At 41.9% G+C, this 14,372-nt stretch overlaps 1 protein-coding gene across 4 annotated transcripts in view; it reads left to right on the forward strand.

The window, feature by feature from the left end:
- Positions 1-1,247: 1,247 nt before the first annotated feature.
- Positions 1,248-14,372, forward strand: part of znf438 (zinc finger protein 438) — a 43,875-nt gene continuing 30,750 nt past the window's right edge. For all 4 annotated transcript variants that reach the window (XM_030079116.1, XM_030079117.1, XM_030079118.1 and 1 more), the window contains exon 1: positions 1,248-1,367. The gene's annotated coding sequence lies outside the window, so the exon portion shown is untranslated. The remainder of the gene's footprint in view (positions 1,368-14,372) is intronic.

A 14,372-nucleotide genomic window follows, 5' to 3' on the forward strand; every position in this document is an offset into this window, starting at 1 on the left:
TTATTCTATGTAATGTTTATTCTGAGTAATTAGTAACTACAGCTGTCAGATATATGTAGTGCAGTGAAAACTTCAATAATTCCCTCTGAATGTAAGTGTAAATGGAAATATTCAAGTCCCATGACCTCAAAATTGTATTTAAGTACAATATTTGAGTAAATGTATACTACTCTCTGGTTATTGCAGTGGCAGTTGTAGTGGAAACAGACGCTAATGGTAGTATTAGGAACAGTATTAGTCAAAATGACTCATATTGTGCATTGCAAGCCTATATTTTATTTTATTTTATTTTTACATGTAAAAGTCATAAGTCAGTTGACTTACACAGCACATTTAAATGCAACAAAGCGTCAGTATGTAATATCAGACAGGTAAAAACATTAGACAAAAATAAAAAAGTTAAAAACAAATGACTATATTAAAATTACAAAAAGTTACACCACATCAAATAAGAATGAAGACACTGTAACAAAATCAAACAAGTAAAAAACAAATTCAGCCATAAAAACTGAGATCTAAGGCGTGTTATAGTATAATAGTACTAATACTGATGCTACTACTACTATTACTGCTTTAAATCTCATAATGACTCTCCTGGTAAAATAAAGGCTAAAATACTATCAACAGCACTGGTAGCAGTAGCAGAGGAAGAAGCAGTTGCAGTTGCTTAGTAATACTATTAAAAGTAGCCGCAGCTGTATTATTTTAGTACAGGTACTTCACCGAAGCAGTAGTGCTATTAATAATAAGGGCAGCAACAGTCGACCTTGGTAGGAACCCAGGTAGAAGCAGGAAAGTAATAGCTTACTAGGCGCCGAAGTTTGTAAATGTGGTCTGTAAACACCTTCTTTAAATCTTTTTAATCTACTACACAAGCTGCGCCTAATTAGAACGATTAATATGTACTAAATATGAAATTGCGATGGTGATGGCTAACGACGTCTAGCTGTCTCGGCACTTTAGTGATGTTTTATCAGTGCACTCCGGCTCCGTTTGGCGAGAAGAACCGGAATATGACGAGCCGTACCATTTACGCTTACGACTAGGGAGGGAGAGGGGGTTTAAAAAAATAAAAGTGGCAAAGGTATCGTTTACTGTAAACACTCGTCTGAGACACACCGTTGTTTACAGAAACAGCGGGGTTAAAATCGTATTCTTGTTTAATTTCGGTGTGTAGTTGGTGTGATTTTTTTGTATCAGTAGAAAGCAAGGTCGTGTTTGTTCCCCCCCGCAGACGCAAGTTGATGGTTTGGCTCAAGATGGCTGGAGAGAAACAGTTATGAAGATCGACGGTTAAATTAGACATTTACGAAAAATGAGCCTCTGTATAGCTTGAAGGTGAACCCTCCACATTACTGGGGATACAGGTGAGATTAGTTTAAAGTTAATCGACATTTTCCACGGCGTCCGTCGCGTTTATACGTAAAGAATGGGAGGCAAACAGGGCTCCTTTGCAGTGTTATCACGGTAGCCTTTACATCCAATAAGATGGGATTGCAGGCATAAGTCTATTTTTACAGTGTGCGAGGCAACTTTTAACCCAGTTTTCACTCTTCACAAAGTGCATATATTAGCCTACGCGCAAGTGCAAGTGCAGTAGACAACTTATCGATAAATGTCAGCCAAGTGTCACATAGGTACCTTGCAGAACAGGCCTTTGGCTAACCCCTGCAGCTATGCTCTGCAGAAATACGTCACCAGACTAGGATTCCCTCCGTAAAGCCAATAATTAGACCAAAACACGTCCTTAAAGATGTGCAAACAGTTATTGCATTGATAATTACTGCAGTGTCTTGTTGACAGGTTGACATTTTTCTCCTCACACCTGTCTTCTGAATGTCAACAGTGCTGGTTATGCACCTGTGCAGGTGTGTGTGGTACATGGACTGGGATGCTAGAAGACATACAATGCCAAGTTAGACAGGATTTGGTGTATTGGGCACTTAAAACCTCTGTTTTGTTCTTTCTTTACATGTTTTTAAAGTTTCCAGTCGTGTGTTCATATTTCACAGAAGGCCCTTAAACCTGTCATATGGCTACCGCTGGGATTGATGTTGTTTTGGGGTGATGTTGAGAATACATTTAGGCCTCTGAGATCAAGAAAAAGTGAATTTAGAGGACACTGTCATTGATTATAAATCACCACTCCTTATCTGAGAGGCTTGAATAATACAGCCTGCTTGTAATGTTAGATCACTCTCCAGCTGCTGCTCTTACACTTAAATAACAGTGAATAAGTCTTACTTATATTCTGGCAAAATTTAGTGTAGAGCCTGTTTAAATGTCAGCATAAATAACTTAAAGTGACCTTATACCAACAGATAGGATGAAGTGCAAAATCGGTCCAGTATTTACTTTACCCTGGCCTGTTGACATTTTTATAATGCAATTTATAGCCAAGTATCTAGCATACCTTAATCACATGAAGAACTTGTCAGAATATTTATTTGAGGAGTATATTTTCACATTTCTCAGTGAAATACAAAAGATCTGATAGCAAAATAGATTTCACCTGTTTTGGCCAGGTGTTAGGCCAAACAAATGAATGAATGAATGAATGAATGAATGCTTACTGGGAATTGCTCAAGTTGTAGGATTCACAAAGTGAGAAAGGAGATTTTGAATAAGGCATGATGTCATATTTACAGTAAATATTTGCTGATACGTTATTAGAGGCCAGTTAAGCAGAGCATCTGATGTCAGCACAGTTTGTGGGAGAGAGAATTTCAAATAACAACAGGGGGATTTGTCGGGATGGTGATGATAGGGGGGGCACTTGTGCTTTGTCCTTTCAACACAGTTTCACATAACTGCTGTGTTGTAGAATGAAGAATATGAAGGCTGCCTGGCAGGGTATGACACATAATTACACGCATACAGGCTGTGATGTAGGACGTGATGCTGCATTAATCCCTGTGGGGAGATTCTTCTTGCTTGCCTGAGGTCAGAGGTCAAGGTCAGCTACAGAGCAGCACTTGGAGCTGGATGGGCTACAGTGTGTTATTCAGCAGCTGAAGGACAGACACTCTTTTAACATTTCCACCCTTGCAGCTAGGGTTGTCACAATACCAAGAATTCAGTAGTCAATACCAATACCCGTGAATTTCCAGGATTCTCGAACTCTTTTTGATACCATGGTAAAAAAAAAAAAAAAAGAATGAAGGAAAGAAAAAATCCCATTTACTTCAGCATACACTCCTTTATTAAAGTCTGTTGAACTTTGAAGTATTTAAGCCTTCAAGTATTAGTAAACAAACAATACGTCAACTGTGCTTAGATAACAACTTTTTAGATCGCACAGAATTTCAATTGCAGTATCCAGCAGAGACATGAACAAATATGGAAATAATAAGTAGACTTGTACATAATTAGAAAAAGAAACAACGACTTAACAGGAAACTTCAGTCGTTTGCATAGAAAAACAGTTACTGTCATATTTTTGGACTTTTGGTATCGTGGTATTGGTATCGATTTGGTACCGAAGTGTCAGTTCTTGTGACCTTGCAGCAATATCTGCTATTCATTGCAGTTAGGATGGTCCAAAATTGTCAGTAGTGGGTAGTGATTTTTCCTCAGGAAGGGTCTGATAAATGTGCATCTGGACCTTGGCATGTTTTCCAGTCGCTGCTCTTATATTATAGGAAAGGCCATACAGGACCACATTGTCATCTCTGAGGCCTTGTTTTCATATGAGCACTAATCCAGGATACCTGGAGAGGTCACATGACCAGTATTACTTGGAGAGGAAAGAGAAGTGAGGGAATATTTTTTTAGATTTCAAATTGGCGCCACTGTTCTGAGGCAACTCATCTGCCCAGAGGTGTGCCAGAAAACATAGGGATGTAGATTTTGACTAAGCACCTCTAAGAAAAGGAGGAATACGATCGTCTGTGGTGGAGTGAAGATGAATACTGGCAAAATGTGAGGGAGAAAATTCCCCTCGACCCAGAGCCATCTCAAAGGAACTGGAAACATCTCTCCCTCTGTGGTACATGTTCCAGAGAGTGCTTTTGGCTTTCCTTTTGAATACTACAATTTATTATTTTCACTATCTGCTGCAGCCCAGTTTTTGTCACAGGAAAGATCTCATAAAGGTCAGAATACCCTGCATTTTCACAACTTTTATCCAGGGAATGTCAACTGAAGCCATACAGTGTGCATTTTCTGCAATGTTCTGCTTCACATTTACAGTTAGCTCTCATGCACTGCTCCAATGTTGCCCAGCACAAAGTTTTTTGTTTTTTTTTATTGCATGCCACTGAGCAGTTCCACTGCAGCAATTGGGGTTTCACTGCCTTGCTCCAGGGCACCTTGGTGGTACCAGATTTAGCCTGCTGCTCTGTGGACTCAGGCTGCCAACTCTACAGGCACAAGCCTGCTTCTGTGTGCTTGAGGGTACTGCCATAAAGTTTAAATGATATGTTAGTTATGCGATGGAGTCGTGTCAGTGGGGCATGATGGTTTGGTGCTGTTTGATGAAGTTTGTTGGCAGCTCAGGACTTACTCCTATGTAATACTAGCCAATCATCTGAGCATTACTCACATTTGTAAATGAAGTTGTGGTACAGCCAACAGATATTCTGTCAGCTAAAATTTCTTTGTAAACCTTGAATTTTTTTGAGGATTTAATGACTTACTGCTCAGTGCTTTCAATGCAATGCCTTGGATTTAGAATCTCTGTTGCAGGTCAGAATGTAACATCCGGTTTGTATTTTGTTACAAGTTTAAAAAAAAAAAAAAAAAAAAAATGGAAAAAAAAACTTGTAGCATGTAAGGCTTGCCAGCAAATCATGTTTACTTATAGAAATTCCCTGTTACAAAAATGACGTTAAACATGGTAGTGTCACTAAAGTGTCCATTGTCCTGTAATCCAAAAAAGATAAACAGGAAGAATTTCATCAGAGGTTGTGCCAAGGTGCGGCTGTGCTACTTTGCAGTTGTGACGTTTTCAGCCAAAGCAGCCACTTTATGTTCACTTTGAAAAAGCTCCTACCTTTTGTACTCCACTTGAGAGAAGTGCTAGCCATTTGAATAAAATGGAATAGTGTGAGTTTGACTGAACACTAAACTATGTGTGGACTGCACAGTTACTTTATCTGTTTGCCAGATTATATGACAGCTAGTAGCAAGCAGGGATACGGGCATCTGGCAAACACATTTGATTGTGGCTCCAATTTATTTAGTATATTCGGTTCAGTACACAGTGGATTCAGGATTCAGTATGGTTGACAGCAGGCTTCAAGTTTTCAGCTGACCCACCCCCCACCCCTCAATTTGATGTTCAGTGGTCTGCTGTCGCTTGCAGCACCCTGTTGGAAATGGCTCACACTTAATGCCACATCAGATACACATATTACTAACCAAGTATTACACTGAATGCCATGATAGTGTATTTGCCATCGGAATATGAATAATGGTTTGGGATGTAAGTCTGGCATCTAGTGTAAACACATGCCATTTGAAAGAGTGGAGCGTTTACTTTGGCCAGTGAGCAGTTCCACTGTGGTTTCACATGTGGCTAGGTGAGGAGGGTGGAAGTGGGCAGAGGCAAACTTTGATGCTTGTCTAACATTTCCGCTCAGTCATAACCAAGATCATATTACCGTATCATGCACGCGACAGATTTTTCCACTCAGCCGCCACTCATATCCGTGCTTTTTGAAATAATATCCCAAGTAATAGGTAAAAACAAAAGAAGGCCAAGGTCAGTGTTTCCTCTACCGTGTGCACTGGTGGGCCCCTGCGCCCACCATGAGGACAGGGCTGCCCACCTCTAAATCTGGACATTTTGTACAGATTATCACAAAATGATTTTGAATTATTGGCATAAAATTTATATCATGCAAATGATCACCTAGGGTTGCCAGCCGTCCTGTAAAACACTGACTCCTTTTATAATCAGAAGGTTCTGGACTGCAAGCGTCACGTCGGCATCGCGCTCAGGAGACGACATCGTTGGGACGCAACTGGTTAACCTAAAAGCCCAGTTCTGTTGGGTTGTCACGCACATTTCAAAGCATAAATCAAACAGTAAAGAAGCAGCCAGTCTTAATTTGCAGTGTATAGCTCTCAACGGGACCAGCAGCCAGGTTCATTTAAAAAAAAAAAATCCCGAAGTTGCTTCAGCCTGTATCTGTATCTGCATGTGTGGACTGTTAAGCTTCTTACTGGGGTGAAGTAACAGTGTGGAAGACACACTTGACTTCAGAAGCTGGTTATGGTTTATGTAGTTGGTGTTGTCGTTGTATTCGACTAAATGGGACTGTTACAATGCGGAGCCCCACCCCCGTGTCTCTCTTTCTCTGTCTCTCTCTCTCTCTCTGAATAACGGCCGACTGTGCAGTGAGTTTATGTGTCTGTGTATGTTTGTGTCATTCCTAATAATGCATTTTGACCATTTGACCAGGTCAGTACCACACCTTCATCTCTTATCTGCTGCAGTGTCTGTTCTTTCCTCATCTTTCCTCTCCTTATTATCATCATTATCATCTACTTACTATCAACAAATAGCACTGTAAATTATAGTAAACTTATGAGGTTTGAAATAACAAGTAGCCTTCTGTAGCAAACCTGGTAGCTCTCCATGATCTGGTTTGCAATGTGGAGACTGTGGCATAGCATATGATGAGCACCACATAGGGTACTAATTACATTTTCCCTGTGAAATTTTGCTTTAAGGCCTGGCCTACTTTTTCCAGCATGGTTTATCTACACTATAATTGCAGTATAGGCCATATTTTAAGTATTATGCAACTGGATTAATACACAGTTCTCCCATTGAAAACATTAATATCTGGGCTAATTCAGTGATAAAGAAACACAATACTCTTGTGTAACTGGTGGAAGTAAATATGAAGGTCTGATGCAGAATTAGGCAGGTCTTTTGGCCTGTCTTTAGCCTAATTTATCAGAACTCCCAATTGAAAGATTTCTTGTTTTTGCATTTCACCTGAATAATACGCAGCTGATATGTATCCAGTCTATTGAGTGCTGCAGTAAGACATCTTGTCAAGAACAGAGAGAAGAAGAACAAGGAAAGTGCATCTCAAATCTGAATTATGAATGGGGGCCATATTGTGGATGGAAAGGGATGTGGTTCAGTAATAGTCTGGTGAGCATTTCCCTGGTAAATTGTTGGTCTGGCTGGACCCTTGTTTCCAAGAAAAGTTAATGAAAATTACATATGAAGCCTAATGACTGACTTTTAAAGGATTTGTAGGCAGGCTGCGGGGAGCTAAGGCATATTATTATATTAGGCTGGTCCTTCGAGCATTAGCATAGTTCCTGGCTATGTTCCATTTCTAGCAAACCATTTTGTTCACCCTGTGCATGGTAAAACTGTCGGTGTGCAGTAACATCATAAGAGTCTGTTGACGAGAGCAGGCTGCAGTGTTGGCTCTATATCATTACAGTAAACACCTGGTAGCTTACAGTAAACTGCATGACTGATCAGAATGATACACTTCTGATAGAGCCTAATATTCCTACTTCTCTTTTTCTTGAAGTGAAGTCAGGCGGTGTTTTAACATCCTGGTCTGAACAGGAAGTTGTGTTCTGCCACTATCATGGAGAAGTGGCTTGCTGATTGGCCACAATTGCCTACGGGCTGGTTTCTGTTCACAGCAGTATTTCTTAACATCTAGTTTTTGCCTTAGTCCACAATAAAAGCCTGTTCTCAACTCGCAGCAAATCAAAATGGCAAATGAAAGGAAACAGTGAATGCAGTGAAACAATGAGGGCTTTAGGTTGAGGCTTGCAGTAGCTTAAACAGTGTGGATGCAAAAAAAAAAAAAAAAAAAAAGATGCAGGCTGGATTAGATAAAGATTCTCCATGAGTGACTGTGGAAGGACTGGTTAACTCTGGGTTAAATTTGTTGGCCTATATAGAGAAGGATTAATTTATTCATGACCAGCCAAATCTCTCAGTTAGCTGTAGACGTTGGGGAGAAAGTAACTCAGTTTGGGCTCTACGCTTGTTTATTCCGTCTGAGACAGGCTTGTGAATTTGAAACCCAAGCCCACGTCTTGTCATTCCTCTGAGGTACCTCCCACCTCAGCAGTGGGTGCGGCACGTGCATGAAAGGCAGCAGAGAGGCGTTCACTTTCATCCCCTGTCATTTGGCCTCTACCCAAACACTATGTCTAACCAATCCCCCGCCTCCCTCCTGCTTATTTCTCTACCTCATCTACTCACTGTCTCCTTGTCTTCTCTTGGTATCTCTCTCACAAACACATTTATATGTAAGTCCCTCTCTCTCTTTCTTGCCCTCTCTCTCTCTCTCTCTCTAACCCCCTCCCTCTCACCCCCCTGCTATGATTTAGGCGTCAGGGTTGCTCCCACTCCCTCCCTGCATTGGATCAGGTTACCCTGCCATTACTCAGTCGTTCCCCCAGCGAGGGTGCTCCATGTCAGGCACAGCGGAGCCTGCCTGCCTGCTTGCTGCTTGCCTCTCCGGACCTGCAGACTAGGGCAGCTAAACCACAGACGCCCCTGGTCAGTGGAGTCGCTCCAGCCATGGCACAGGCTCCCCTGGAAAAATTATGCAGACCAGTGAGCAGTGGGCAGCAAGATTAGCTGTAGCGTTGGCGCTGCCTTTTCATTTTCATGTGGTCTGGAGGGACAGCCTAGCCTATAGGCGGTTTTCATCTGGTTGTGGCCACTGGAAAAACAGGTTACCTTAGAAATTTTCTTGACGCCTGGCTTGCAATGAGGTTTTTTTCTGTGTGTTTTGTTTTTACCCAGGTTGATAGGCAGGACACTCAGAAATATGACTCAGTGAGGCTGTTTGCTGGCAGGGCTGTGAGGTGCACAACAAGCCCAGCCCTTTACATGCGTCACAAGTCAGCCGGTGATTTGTGGACCTCATCGTTTTATGGTTATGTAATGTCGGCTCCCTTGACGAGTAAAACGTCTTGTTAAACCCCACGCCACCCTACTCCCATAAAAGTGAGTGATGCAGGCAGCAAAAAGAGGGCCTTGCCACCCTGTTAAGGACGATCTCGCCTCCCTTCAGTTTGTTCAGTGGGATGGGATCTTAGTGGTCTGCTCGGCTTAGCCAAAGCATGACGCTGCAGGAATTTCACTGGCTAGGTTTTATCGCGTGATTAATGCTGAGTGAAACTCTTAAATTTTCTTAAGAAATGCAGGACCTTGTAGGACTAAATTGTAAGAGTCAAAGACAGAGAGAGTGACGGTCTGTACCTGTGACAGTGCCTTTGCCCTTTCTTGGGATGTAAAGGTTTATGGAGGCTTCAGCATCCTACTCCTATTAGGCCTGGTGTGCACTCTAGTCAAGTCATAACCCCCTTTCCTGCTTATCAGCATGCTTTCAGCCCCTTTAGTAATTTATTTAGCCTTGAAATATGGTTGTCCTGTGTATTGCAAGCTAGCATTGTCACAGTGCAGGAAGGCCTACTCAGGCTAGGCTAATCCTTTCTAATTGAAAGGGAGGCGGTGTTATGGGCCAGTGGCTTGTATGTCGCTCATCTCTCTGCTTGTTTTACAGTAATGAGACATCTGGGGTTGGAAAACAGAGTTGTTTATTGAAGGAGAAATGGTTCCCGAGCCTCAGGGCCTGTTGGTCTGTCACAGACAAAACAACAGAGCTGACTGCTTGTTTACTCTTGCCTGTATGTCGGCATTTTATTTCACCCTCACGCTGCTTCGGCACAGTCCTGCTTGCCATGCCAATGTTGGATTAGATTTGTTTCACAGAGAGGTACAATAAATTTTGGATTTTTAGGACAAGGGCAAGACTAGACAGGACGTTTCTTTGCCCTGAAGAGTCTATTAATATTAGGCCCATTTCCCCATGTCCCACATCTTGGCCCATAGATTTTTTGCTGCATTCAAACTGTCAGGGCACGAGGAGTGTCACTGCAACTTAAGTACACTGAGACTGTAGGCTATTTTCAGTGTTGCTGTGGATTTACAATTTTCATTTTAGTTTAATCTCATAAACTACTTTTCATTTGTTATTAATATTTAGACTTTGGATTATGTGTTTATTTGGTCTTAGTTAAGTTTTTTTTTCTTTGTGCAATCATATCTGAATGAAACATGTTGGTAGTACAGATCTTTGGCTACTTGTTTTTGATCTAGTCATCTAGGGCCATTTATTAGGCGTACTGCAGTACTTCTGTAAAAGCTAGATACTGTGGATTTATTGGTTGATGTGTAATTCTTTTTCCCATGGCGAAAGATGTGGGCAACAGGCATCAGCCAAATTCAGGTGAGTCAGTCAGTCAGTGAATCAGACACTTAACCCATATGTACCAAGGTTGCAGCACTCGGGGTATCACCTGATGATGGAAGATTGTCAGTGCAGTTACATACCCTCCTCCACACTGACGAAAACATATTGAGACATCTTTGTGCTGCTCGTAATCATCAAATATTGCAATAAAGCACACCAGTCAATTGGTCATTCGTCAAGTGCTGCAATCTGCAGTGCTCTGTGAAATTACAATATGTGCTCTTTGGGACACACACAGTCCTGAAAGGATGCTGCTATACACCAGTCAATACGGTACAAATTGCATCGGCATGAGCTAACTTTAGTTTGTGTACATTCACATAATAGGATCAAGTTCAGTGATTTTCTAACTGTTGTGATGATTTTGATTTACTTTCGTGAAACTGCTTACTGCCTTCTTGTTAATACTATCCATGTGTTATGCGAAGGCAAGTATGTTGACAAATTTCATATTAATAGAAACCATTTGATTCCCTGACACAATTATATTGACATGGTACTGACAAGTATTTGCTAATAACTACATTAATTTGCTTAATTTGTGACCTCATTTGCATACTTACATACATTGTATAGCTCAGCTACCTCTTGCTTCAAAGAAAAAGCTTTTCCATGTAAGTCCTCCTATGTAGGGATAGCTCAAATCTGCAGCTACATGTAGCCCCGCTGACCTGACAATCTGATTTGATGAGCCGAATTCATCCCCTGAATAGGTCGACTGCACAGGGTCAGCCATTTAATTTGGGGTCCCTGGAGCAGGTAGTGATGAAGTATCTTGCTCATTGATATTTCAGCAGGTATGGATGACAGTCAAAACTTGGGCCAGTTTGGGTTTGACCTCATTAAACACTGCGCCCCCAGATCCCACAGAACCCTGTCCCCTGCGTCCTCAACTTTGTGCACTTCTTGCTTTTCATACTTTCTCCATAAGAAATCCAGATTATGTACTGTGCCACAGCATATTCATGGCAATGACATATAGACCTAATTAATAATGAGTTAATAGAGTGTGATCTCTGGCTTCCCCAGTTGATCAGCTGCTTTCATCTCTTCTGTGTAAAATAACATGGCGTGATAGTTAATATTTGCAACTGAATCAAAGCAAGTAACAAACGTGCTTTGCTCTTTGCCAGAAGATGTTTCCTTAACTTCATTAGAAAAAAATTAACTTGATTTATCACCCTGTGTCTCTGTATGGCAGCCGTCCAAACAAATGGACCCTAGAAGCAGGTTCTCTTGCTGTGTGGCGTCGTTGAACTCGTTTCAGAATCAGAATCAGAAATACTTTATTGATCCCCGAGGGGAAATTGGCAAACAAAGATTTATGGAAGATAATTTAAAATTGCAACTGTAGATGTGTAGTTAAACATGTACATTATCTTGTTTGTATTAATAATGTATCATGGCACAAAAAAACAGAGGTGATTTATCTTTTGCCACATCATGATGCAGTTTTGTAGCCATCAGGTATAGTGAGGCATCTTACTTCTGGTTGCCTTGGCTGAATCTGGATCTTGAACACTGCAGGAAAAATACTAAGGGGATTAGACTGCCCACTCATCTTTTAAAAGAAAGTACATATTTTACTTAGCTTTCTGCCTCTTTTGACACCTTGGTTATGTCCCCCAAGCTACAACCAGCCATATTGGCCTTTCTTCATTTCTGCTTTAGCGCAGAAATGGTGACCTGGCAGTGCATTAAGGCAAGTGTACAGCTACACCCCACATCCAGTTGGACAAGCTAAGCCCTCTACAGCTCACCAGAGACCCCTAAATTACTGCTTTTCATGACCAGAAAAGCACCTTGGATGTTTGAGGAGGATTTGAGGAGATTTTTTGTTGTTTGCTTTTATTTCTCAGAGGCAACTACCTCATCCGTAATACACAAACACACACACAAGTGGTTATTCAGTTTCATATCTTTCCTTGTGCGAGTGGATGTTTCCTTGCAGGTTAAAAGACAAGGCAATATCTCACTCACGCATCCACGTGCGCACACACTCTGTCTCACATGTACGCGCCACCCCAGTATTACTTCATCTTTTATCCTGCTGAGGAAAATATGCGCTCACACTTGGTAAAGTATGAAACTGACTAACCTTGGCATAGATACTTGTGAGGCTTAAGGTTAATGCTAAACTGCTGTAATCCATTATTTGGTTGGTTTCAGAGCAGAGATAGGGAAGGTTCAGCATGTACCTGTCAGTACTAAATGATTGCTCATTTCCTGCCCGAGGGGGGCGGGATGGAGTAATAGCAAGCAGCTGCCTCAGCTGGACCTTACCTTTCCTTTCTGTCTGTCTGTTGCTGTTCTCTCAGGCTAGCCCACGTCCCAGTGCACCTCACTTTTCCAAATTCCACCGAGCCATTTTAATACCAAGGCCTGTAAGTGGTTGATGATCACGTTGAAGTGCAATGCAAAGCATCACCCACCTTGATGGGCGATAACACCCTGCGAGGCACTGTTGTGGTGGGCATTGCAAGCAAATAAAAAGCATCACTGAGTTAGCATTCACTCAACGCCCACTATTCATGACAATCCTTTTTATACTTCCTACAGTTGCTTTCTCCTTTGATTAGCTAAATGCTCCATCGATCCGCGAAGTTGAGGCAGTGCGAGCAGGGGAGCCATATTTATCACAACGTTCAGAGGAGCATGCAGGATGTTGCCTCTACCTACCGACTGTCCCTCTTTCATTGGAAAACGATAAACATAAATCTGTAGAATGTGTCCCTGTAATATAAGGCTGCAGCAGACTGGGGAGAAGTGGGGGGGAGAAAGCCTGATCTGCTCTGCTTTCCCCAGGCGATGGAATTAGAGAGCCAGAGCTCTATGGGGTTTGCTGACATTTGACAAAAAAAAGCCCACCTTCAGCAAAGGCAGACTTGCAAATCAGTGTCACAAGTGCAGCATTGGTGCTTTAAAGTGGGAAAGAGGATGTAAGCGCCTCACAGCACCCCCATTCCCACCCCAAGCAACGCGAAGGGACTTTGCATAGGGCAAGCCTTCTCCCTGTGAATCACAGCTAATTAACAAAGTAATTAAGATCAGAATCTCTGCTCGGAGAAGGACTCTAAATTGTCTATATATTCAAATAGGCCATCAAAAGGAAATCCCTTCCATTCATGAACGGGGGGTAAATTAAACCGTTCAGACCCCTTCCTCTCTATTATCCCTGCCGTGTGTCACACAAGGGACATCTGTTGAAAAGAGCAAGCCAGTGTTATGGTGAGTTAAAGCCCTCTCTGCTCCATCAGAAGCACTGTTCATAATGCATTCGCTATACATATTTCAGCTTGAGTGAATTTATTTCAATAAATAATGTCACTCCAAGGACACGCTTCGATCTTTCCACCGCGGCCACGCTGACTGTAAGCCACACCATATTGTTATCTCATTCCTCTTGTGGCTAGTGATAGATTAACAAACATTTTACAAACAGCACAGTGAGCATGTCCGCAGTTTTATCATCACCACACACTGCCAAAATAACCTCTCTTCATGATGGATGTATTTTCCAGTTTTATTCTAGTGTTGCAAGCCCTGGCTATGGGTATGGCTGTGGGTACAGCAATAACATAACATTAGTTCTCACAAGGGAATCTAATGCTGTGGGTACACAATGTGGGGATTTATGCAACTGGCCAAATCCAGTGTTTTGTTTTTTTTCCTCCTGGTAGGTGATTTTTAGGCTGTGCTCTCACATACTGTGTTGACTTTTTTGGTGCTCCGTCCCTTCCCTGAACTGCTTCTTAAGTTTGCTGTTTCATATGTCTTGGGCAAGTGCTAGAGCGCTCTCTCTTGGGTCGTGTAAACATCTCGGTCAGTGGTTGGATTCCTCCAAGTAGACACTCCATATGCGAGTTCATTTGTCTTTTATCTCGAAGCTGCTGTTGAAATCATTTAGACCAGAGAGCATTTGTCATGCTTTTAGATGGTGTTTGTGTGTGTGTCACATGACAGCATAGGAACAGGGCTCTTTCGGCAAGACTTACTGGTGATAAGTGTTCTCTGCTCCGGGTACAAAGCAAACCTCTGTTTCCTGAGCTGTCTTGTGCAATTTGTGCCGAGTTCAGTGTAGTGCCAGAATATTTCCCCTTATGTTTCACCTCAGCC

Source organism: Myripristis murdjan, chromosome 20 (assembly GCF_902150065.1).
Source record: "Myripristis murdjan chromosome 20, fMyrMur1.1, whole genome shotgun sequence".
Lineage (NCBI taxonomy): Eukaryota > Metazoa > Chordata > Actinopteri > Holocentriformes > Holocentridae > Myripristis > Myripristis murdjan.